Source organism: Coenobita brevimanus, chromosome 60, assembly GCF_032717465.1.
Source record: "Coenobita brevimanus isolate Jiangsu-jjx chromosome 60, ASM3271746v2, whole genome shotgun sequence".
NCBI classification, from domain to species: Eukaryota; Metazoa; Arthropoda; class Malacostraca; order Decapoda; family Coenobitidae; genus Coenobita; species Coenobita brevimanus.
In genome coordinates, this window is record NC_137013.1 from 38,298,035 (window position 1) to 38,306,109 (window position 8,075).

The 8,075-nt window shown below is 42.5% G+C and overlaps 1 protein-coding gene across 1 annotated transcript in view; it reads left to right on the forward strand.

Annotated features, from left to right (window-relative positions):
• The first annotated feature begins 6,221 nt into the window (after positions 1-6,221).
• The window catches only part of Tpst (tyrosylprotein sulfotransferase), a 29,036-nt gene continuing 27,182 nt past the window's right edge, over positions 6,222-8,075 (forward strand). The window contains exon 1 of the mRNA XM_080275039.1: positions 6,222-6,300. The gene's annotated coding sequence lies outside the window, so the exon portion shown is untranslated. The remainder of the gene's footprint in view (positions 6,301-8,075) is intronic.

Consider the following 8,075-nt stretch of genomic DNA (forward strand, 5'->3'; position numbering starts at 1 on the left):
AACCATTTGTAGGTTAGACGTCATCAGCCCCTTCACAGTCTGACTTCTCTTCCTAAACTGAATTAAAACACCTGGTGATAGGATGTATTAATTGAAAAATACGTCACCTGATTAAATGGGTGAATAAAACCTATCAATAAAAAGTGCAGGAATATTAACCCCGTCAGTATAACCAAGCCATATGTTTCATTATTGCAGACTAGATACCTTTTTTCCATCTCGTACAGTACTTTCTGCATTTATGGAGTTGATATATTGTACATTAACTCTTTCACTACAAGGGGGGTCTTACATGCAAGCACTGCACATTTCGTTATATTTAAGTTTTATTAAATTAATCCTGAATTATTGGAATGCACAGTTTCTTTTTACCGTAGAGGCAGTTTGTGTGGTCTAGCTATTTTCGTATGCTTGAATGTTAGAAAAGGTCATTCTGTGGCCATATTGATTTTCGCGGGCGATGGTGTTGTGTGTGCTTGTCTCATCAACCACACCCAATTTTGTGTCGTCACCCATTACCAGCCAGACTTCATAAGGAACGAGTGATGTCAGCTGATAGAGAACAATATCAACCCTTTACCAGCAAGACTTCATATGTAAGGGACGAGTGATGTCAGCTGATAGAGAACAATATCAGCCCATTACCAGCAAGACTTCATATGTAAGGGACGAGTGATGTCAGCTGATAGAGAACAATATCAACCCATTACCAGCCAGACTTCATATGTACGGGACGAGTGATGTCAGCTGACAGGAAACAATATCACAACCCATTACCAGCAAGACTTCATATATATGGGACGAGTGATGTCAGCTGATAGGAAACAATATCAACGCATTACCAGCCAGACTTCACATATTAGGGACGAGTGATGTCAGCTGATAGTAAACAATATCATAGGTTCTATTTTTACGACGGTTCTCATCACCAGTCAATCACATGGATACAGTTACCGTTCCATGATGCTCCTTTTTAATTTTGCTATAATCTTCTTCAAATTACAGTAGATAATTTAGATGTAGCTTTCATTACCTCCTTCCACTGCTCAGGTGTTCTCCTCACCTGCGTAAAACCCGTGTGGCAGAAGTAAGAAACGTAAAAGGTATGACTCCCACGGGTTTAAAAGGTTAATGGCCAGGCAAGAATACAGGTTAAGCCAATGACGTCACAGATCCCCAGCCAATCAAGGATGGTAATTATGACGTTGTAGATCACCAATAATCTGGAAATGCAGATTATCATAACGTCACAGCTCACAGCCAATCAAAAACGCAAATTATGACGTCAGTGTTCAACTAATTAAGAATGCAGTTATGACGTCACAGATTACCAACTAATCACAGACGACCAATCAGCCACGTCACCTCTTAATAAGCCAGTCACAAGCCCGCATCTGATCATGACGTCACCTATCAGCCAATCACAAGCCTGCATGACCATGACGTCATCTTTTTTCAGCCAGTCACGAGCCCACATCTGATTATGACGTCTTCTCTTATCAGCCAATCACAAACCCACATCTGATCATGACGTCATCGCCGACCACCAATCATATCCCACCTCCCATGTTTATTAGCTGTCTCGGAAGTCTGGGTTAATTGACAGTTGATTACACAAGTTTGACGGCTCGTGATTGGTGCCCGGGCCTGCAGTAGGGGAAGTGGATGGCCTGTTAGCGATCTGATGAGGAAGTGGAGAGAGGGGTGATGGTTGAACTGTTTTATGATTGTGGGACTTCTGTTAGGTTTATTTATTACCTTCGTCAATGAAGCCTAAGGAGATTGAATATTCACCTGTGTCTGCCAGGTTCTTTATAAGGTATCTCAAAAGTGTTATGAGATTGCAGTAAAATTGGTGGATACATGGACAGTGGGTCAGGGAGGAATTTGTTATATATTGAGGGAGATATGGGCCAGGGTCTGGATGCAGGAATAAATACTAAATTTCACTGTCGTTATACGATCTCTGATATTCCGTAACAGGGCAGACTAAGACCGCAGAATTAACTGACTGACCACCGGAGACCGTAAAAGTGTATAGCTGGTTGCAAAGACAATTTAGAGCAGTAAATCTTTAATTTTATTGGCGTTGGCGGAGTTATGCGCATTATTATTATTATTATTAAAGTTACGTTCAATCTTAACTCCCATCGACCCGCTTATCTCCTTTCCCCCTCTCACTTCATCCTCCTGCTCTTGCCCTGCCCTCACCTTCACTTCCCCTCTCCCTCTTCCTTCCTTTCTCTTCTCCTTCCCATCCCATCACTCCTCCCTGCCCTGCATGTCACTAATATCGACCTTCTTCCCCTCCCCATCTCTTCCCTCTCCTCTTTCTCCCCCTCCCCTTCCACATTTTTGCCTCCTTCCCCTGAGTCCTCTCTCTCTCTCTCTCTCTCTCTCTCTCTCTCTCTCTCTCTCCGTTCTTTCATCCTTCCCCTTCCACTTTTACTGCCCCCTTTCCACCTTTCCCCCCACCTCACCCAACTCTCCTCCTCCCTTCCTCTTTCTCCCCTCCCTCCTACGGTTTCTCCTACTCCTTTACCTCAATTTCAGCTCTTCCTCCTTTTCCTCACATCTCACTTCAAGGGCACCTCTCAACAGTGTCTTTCTGTCTCCCTCCCCTCCCCCTCCACAACTATATACAACATATTCATCCTTTCCTCCAACCCACTCTCTTCCTCCCCTTTCTCTGTCCGTCCTTTCCCCTTCCTCTTTCCCTCTCCTCCCGTCCATCTCTTTCCCTCTCCTTCCATTCCTGTCTCTCCCTCTCTTCCTCTCCCACTTCTTTCCTTCTTCCTCTCCCACATTTTTCCCTCTTCCTCTCCCACTTCTTTCCCTCTTCCTCTCCCACTTCTTTCCCTCTTCCTCCCACTTCTTACCCTCCCTCCGTTCCCACGCCTCTCTCTCCATCCCTCCCCTCCTTTCCCTCCCTCCCCTCCACCTCTTACATTTTTCCCTCTCCTCCCACTCCATCCCCCCCTCCCTCCCGACTCTGGAGTGTGAGTGTACGGGGGATTGAAGTTGAGATAGCGACGCATACTCCAGGTAAAGCTGATGACGCCACGCATTGGAGAGAGAGAGAGAGAGAGAGAGAGAGAGAGAGAGAGAGAGAGAGAGAGAGGGGGAGGGAGGGGGGGGCGCGGAGGGGGTCGTTTACTTATTCGCTTTGACCTAATCACTGGCTAAAGGAGAGAGAGGGGGGGCGCCTGTTTACTTCTCCACTTTGGTCTTATCACTAACTAATTGAGAGAGAGAGAGAGAGAGAGAGAGCATGTAGGCTGAGTGAATTATAGATAGACAGGCAGATAGATATAGACAGGTCACAAGTGAAAATGTGGGTTTGGAGAGAGAGAGAGTTTAGCCACTTCCTTCCTTGCGCACCCCTCCTATCACTTTGCTTATTTTGCATTTCGCTTCCTTGATAACTTCCTCTCTCTCTCTCTCTCTCTGCACATCCCCTACCGTCACTTTCTCTTATCATCTTCCCCTCCTTCATCCCCATCCATTTGCTCCTCCCCTCCTCTTTCCCTCCTTCCCATCTCTTCCCCCTGTTCCTTCCTTTAACATCCCTCCTCTCATTGTTGTTTTTCCTCTCCATCTGCCCTCTTCCTTCTAACCCCTTTAACCCCTTCCTCTTCCTCCTTCCCCTTCTCCTCCCACTCCTGTCTCTCTCCACCACACCCTGACCTTCCCCCTTTCCCTCTCTTCACCATACTTCCCCTTTCTCCTCCCCCTCCCCTCCCCTCATTCCTCTCCCCTTTCCCCTCTCTGTCTCCGTCTCTTCGTCCCTCTCTTCCTCTGTCATCTCATTTCTCTTCCCCTTTCTTTCTCCCTATCTATTCATCTCTCCCTTTCTCTCTTCCCCTCCCTCCCCTCCCCTCCCTTCTCGTATTACGTATGACTTTCATGAGCTTCCCTGGTTTCCTCTCTCTCTCTCTCTCTCTCTCTCTCTCTCTCTCTCTCTCTCACACACACACACCGTCCTGGTATCAATAGAGAAGAGGGGGTGTATACGCCTCCGGTTGGCTATTTTTTTTAACTAGCAGTAGAAAATGAAGATAATGATAAATAGTCTGTCGTGAATGATTGGTAATTTTGACGGTGATAAATAATAACAATAATAATAATAGTAATGATAATAATAATAATAGTATGTGTGTGTGTGGGTGGATGTGCCTTACAATCAAAACCTTGAAGGCTAGTTTCCATTTTTATATATATTCATATTTTTCACGAAAATAATATTATGCAATTGCCTTACATCCTGGCATAGTTAAAAAAAAAATGTACAGTGACATTTGATCTTATTCTTACTTCTAGGGAGACCTTGTGGTATACTCTCTCTCTCTCTCTCTCTCTGTCTTTGCGATTATATTATTATTTTTTTAAATTTCCTCTACCGCCCGACGGCTTTATTCTGCTTAGGAAAGACGGTAATAGTGAATGGGATTTATTCTTGCTAACGCCAGACGATTTTCCTTAGCCCAGGGGAACTTTATTATTATTATTATTATTATTATCACTTGTTTATTATTATTATCATTATTATTATTATTATTATAATTATTATCCCGAGGTGATCTGTTAGACGGTTTTATTCCGGATGGACATCGTTACCAAAGAGGGGGTTATACTTTGTCGTGATTTTATCCTTGGTGCCGACAAGCGATTTTATTTGGCCTATGGAAGAATTCACCTTTTTTTTTCTGGTATTCTGATTTTAAAGGCATAGTATTTGGTTTATCTTGAAGACAAATAAGGAACAAATATCGGCCTAAGTTTTTATATTATCGAGCTGTCCCACTTACCTTCACTGTTCATTAATAACATAACTATTTATTCTTACGTAGGTAGATGTGTTTATTATATGCCCAGTACATCACCTGGCCCCTGTACTGTGGCAACCCTGTGTGCTGACTCCAGTTAGTTACACGTTCAGCTAACTCAGCGCTAAGGGTTGTGTCACGCTACGAGGCAGGGCAGATCAGCTTAACCTCTCACACTAGGCCAGGCTGTGTCACTACGTCGTCCTATATTCATCAGTCTTTGTGCATAAATCAGCAATATACGCTTCAAATACTTATCTTCCTTTCCCACAACCATCTAGGGAATGGATCTGTTTGTCTTATATTCTACCTTTCACATCACCATAAGTCCTCATGCTCTCATTACTGAAAATTTGGGCGCTCACACACACACACACACACACACACACACACACACACACACACACACACACACACACACACACACACACACACACACACACACACACACACACTGGCAGACGGCAGGTTAATTTTCGGTAGCCACTTTTTTTTTTTTTACCCCCCAAAAAAACTAAAAATAAACATTTCGCCAATGTGGATTTTCTTCAACACAGCAATTCCTCTTCCACATCTAAAGCCTTGTGAATGTAAGTAGCTGATGGGTTAAGTTAAAATGATGATGATGATGATGATGATGAATATTATTTATGTCCGTGAAAATTTAACTGTTCCTTCATATTCGTATTTATTTAGCATAAAACTCCCCCCCCCCCTCCGTTATGTTTTTGTCCCTCCAGTAACCTTTTTTGAGTTTTGGTGCAGGTGGGGAGATGGCCATGATTTCCAGACGTTATAATTTCTTAGATGTACATTTTATCTATTAGACACTTTCGACCGTGCTTAGTTTTAGCGATAATAATGATGTTACTTACTTTCCAGGAACAGTTATATTACCCATATTAATCTGAGACTTTGTTGTGCTTGGTAAAGATTTATATATTCACTTTCCAGAAGCAATAATAATCCCTTGATATAAATTTACTGTGTTTGTTTATGATAATGTCCTTTTTTTTTTTTCAGTGATCAGTTTTCAGGAAGCTCTAATGCCTTCCTGCTGTAAATTTGTGTTTCCTGGGAGCCACGTTGTTTGTTCGATATCAGTTGTTTTGTTTACGATCATGTGTTTATTTTCCTGTGACCTATTATTACGTTCACCTTGTTTATGTGACTTTTATTATTATTATTATTATTATTAGTGGTGGTAGTAGTAGTAGTAGTAGTAGTAGTAGTATATTCGAAGGCTATAATTTCATGGATATTATGTACTGTATGTATGTATTCATTTATTTATTTATTAATTTATGTGCTTACGATAAGGTATCCCCTTTTTCCTGTGATCTATTTTTGTTAATGAAGCTGACCTTGTGTGTCTTGTTGGTTGTACAGATGGGCGGGCGATGATGAGAGAGTTCGGCCACCAGTCCACCTCGGCCCTCCCAGCCACCACACCATCTCGCCACAAGGTTGTCAGGTCAGTACACACACGTACGTACACGGCCGAGACGCACACGTAGGCTTATACAACTCGCCACGCACACATACTGTATCGGTATATATTTTAACATATTTACATACCGTACAACATTTTCGCGCCAAATATTATTACTCTCTTTCTCTCTCTCTCTCTCTCTCTCTCACACACACACACACACACACACACACACCTGTTGCAACTACCAACAACTTCCGGCCACTACGCAGCTCATTTCCGGAACAAAAAAAGAGAAGGGGTGGGGCACCTTCTATTTTTTGTACTTTTATATACTGGTAAAAGACGCTATAGATCACAGTGCTACCGGGGTATATGTTTGTGGGTTTTTATTATTTTTATCAAACTTCTGAGGAGGAGGAGGATTGACAGCTGACTTTAAACGCTTAATTTACCTCATTTTATCTTCTCTAATTCTTCTACCATGTGCCGTCCTTATCGTTGTCTTCGTATGTGTTTGGTTTTTAATTTCCCGTCATCACAGTTTGGGAAAAATTAAAGTTGCGGCCCGTTCTTTTTCCTTTTGGGGGGTTTTGGAGGTCTGGAGGCTGTATTAATGTCACCCAGATTATCTGAACCATGGGAGATTAGTCTATAACCCACAGTGCGAGATAACAGAAAGCCCCCATCAAAATTTCTACCAACATTTCTTTCCCATCCCAAAAATCCGCAAACTTTTCTTTCCCACCCAAAATTTCTTTCTACCAACTTTTTTCCCATCCCAAAATTTTTCTACCAACTTTTCTTTCTAATCCCAAATTTCTGGCAACTTTTTCTTTCCCATCCAAAATTCGTACCACCATTCCTTTCCCATTCCAGATTTCTTTCTCCGGACTTTTTCTTCCCACCCTAAATTTCTTGCTACCAACTTTTTCGCTATTCAAAATTTCTGCCAACATTTCTTTCGCATCCAAAAATTCTACTAACTTTTCTTTCCCATCCAAATTTCCATCACGTTTGCCACCGAGACGCCTAAAAAGGGTTGCTTAATTCATTGTTTACTGCTTTTCAAAAATACGAGAGGCATCTGTATGTCATTTCCCACGCCTGTCAGATATTTACAAATGACCCCTGACCTCAGCCTTTTACCGCTACCACACTCGCTCGGCTTGTGACGTCACCAGAACGGACCTTTCCACCCACCTTCTGACGTCACGGGGGCAAGAGCTGGGGTTTGGGTGGAGGTTGGGGGGGTGGGAGCGTCATTACAGCCCTTATTTCTGTTGCTGTAGCGTAGGGCGTGCTTACGTAAATGGGTTAAAGTGGTACTCGACGTAATTAGCCACCTACAGGTTTTTTTTTTTTAGTAGTGGGATTGTCTTTCTTTCTTTCCCCCTTTTTTTTTTTTTTTTTTTTTTTTTTTTTTAATGCACACTGATTAACCATATATAGGGCATGGGTTTCAGCTGAACAAAATCGTATATATATGCCCTTGAGACATACTATGTTAGGGCAGGCTTTTCCCTCACCTGCATCAGTCCTTTGAAGGGTTAACTATGCCCTCGATTGTTTAACACCTTAGGATAATCAAGAATTGATGGTCTCCCAGCCCAGTCCCAGCCCTCTTTCTTCCCTTTAACATATGCATTCGGTTACTATTATTACTCAGTCTCATCCCATCCAATAATCAAGTCCAATACCACCATTATAGTTATTAACTGTAAGACCCACATGAAAGTTACTGAGAGGCCTTGTTGTTGCATGGCTTTGAGATAATCTGTGAAAGGACAGACTGAAACGAAATTGGTTTTTAATAT